At 43.5% G+C, this 1,900-nt stretch overlaps 1 protein-coding gene across 2 annotated transcripts in view; it reads left to right on the top strand.

Annotated features, from left to right (window-relative positions):
- Window positions 1-1,900, top strand: part of TPST1 (tyrosylprotein sulfotransferase 1) — a 139,418-nt gene that overhangs the window by 124,910 nt on the left and 12,608 nt on the right. The window lies entirely within an intron of this gene.

Below are 1,900 nucleotides of genomic sequence, written 5' to 3'. Positions count from 1 at the left end.
GGTTTTCAAGTTTGCCCTTGATCATTTTAATGTATTATGTCTTAGTTTGTAACCTACATTGTCTCATTGTAGCTAAGGCTTACAGTGTGAACGAGACCAGCCATGCCTTTTAAGCCTCCTTATATAATATCTGTGAACGTGTACATCATCAGGTACACGTCCAGGGATGGCAGCTCATTAAGTGGCAAAGCTGGCTTCTAAATCCAGATCTCCTGACATAGTGGCTCAGAACTCATAGCCCACTCTAAAACTTTCTTAACAGTCTGTTTTGCTCTGAATGATATAGTGATGCCTTTGATCATTTAGAACTTGAATAGTTTTTCTAAAAATCTGATATTGATTTTTTTCTCATAGTTTTGCTTGCTGATTTTTGTTTTTATTTTTACTTTATATAATAATGTATTCAGTGCATGCTCCACATCAGGCATAAAATACCAAGCATTTTATATTTATATATATGACATAATATATAACACATGATTACTTTTATAGATACATGATTTCATTCAGTTCTCAAACCACTGGCCAGCAGGTGGTATAACTACTATTGTAGTCATGAGAAAGCTGAAGTTGAATAATTTGAATAAGAGATTTTTATGACTTGCCGTGTGTCAGTGGATTACAGACATAAGAAGCCCGTGAACACTGCTGTGTCATGTCATCATCGTGGATGGCAGCGAGCTAATAATATTGATAGGTTTCAGGATTAAGGTTGCCTTTTTGCTAAGGAGCAAATGCAGAATGTTAGACTTGTGCTCTGTGGTTATGCGTGTTTAACAGCAGTTATCAGATCAGGCCTTGGATAATTTTGTTTATCCAAAATGCTTTCAAAATTTATAGGTTATCTTACTCCCCGCCAAACAGACACAGACACACACACACACACACACACACGCACGTGGACTCACTGACTGGCCGTCTATAGGAGACAGTGCGCTGTTAGGCGACCCCAGCCATCGTGCTGCCTTCAGCAGCATTTCGTCCCTGTTTGCTTGTTGACGCTTGTGGGTGCCCACATCTGGTGAGAGGACTCAGGACAAGCTGGGAAGACAGCAAAGCATCTTAGACAGATACTAGTCTTTCTTCTTATCTTTTGGGTCCCTTTGGCATTTGAATAACAGTCACTGTGTTCTCTAAAGATTCCTTTGAGGAACCTTAGGGTCCATTTTTTCAAATGATGAGGAATCAGTATGTTGGCCCCCGGACGTTTGATGCCCCTGCCAGTGCCCCCACAGTAGCTGCAGTTGTAGATGACAGTTGCAGTCGTTTAGAAATGGGCAGTCGTGGCCTTTGCACTGGCTGCCATCTGCTTGTTTTGAACATAGCAGTGACTTGCAGGCATCTAAAAGCATCCCATCTCGAGCAGTCCTCCACGGTAGCTGTTCTCAGTGATCGCCGTCCCCCTGCCCCGCAGGAGCCTCCTCCCCAGCCGGGAAGGAGGTGGTGATGGCACAGGGAGAGCGGACTGGGACTCCACATCTGTAATCATATTGTCTGTTTGCCCTAGGAAAGACTGCTGCCTTTTCCATGGAAGGGAAATTTCTAGAACTGGCTGTCCCTTGCTGAGCTCAGTGGAACATCTGTACTGTGGCCACATCTCTTCATTTGCTAGTCTCCCCCGCTGAGAGCTAGAGGTGTCTGCACACACTTGGGCTTCCTGGAGTGATCTGCTTCCTGAGTGAAGATCTCTTGACCCTGATAACATGCAAAGCCCCATGAGAAGGAGCCCAGAAGGGACACATGCTTTCTGTTAACACTGCTCCTGTCTTCATCGTTTTTTACCAGATTGCAAACTTTGTTTTCAAGGAGAGAGTTTAAAAATGGGATTCTGTAAGCAAAATTGGGCCGTTTCATTTTGGAATAGGTTGTCTGTACATGTTCTAATGTTTTGTAGAACACG

The sequence above is a fragment of the Propithecus coquereli genome, unplaced genomic scaffold, assembly GCF_000956105.1.
Source record: "Propithecus coquereli isolate 6110/MARCELLA unplaced genomic scaffold, Pcoq_1.0 Scaffold150, whole genome shotgun sequence".
Taxonomy (NCBI): Eukaryota; Metazoa; Chordata; class Mammalia; order Primates; family Indriidae; genus Propithecus; species Propithecus coquereli.
Note: the sequence above shows the minus strand (reverse complement) of the source record. Positions and strands in the feature narration are given on the sequence as shown.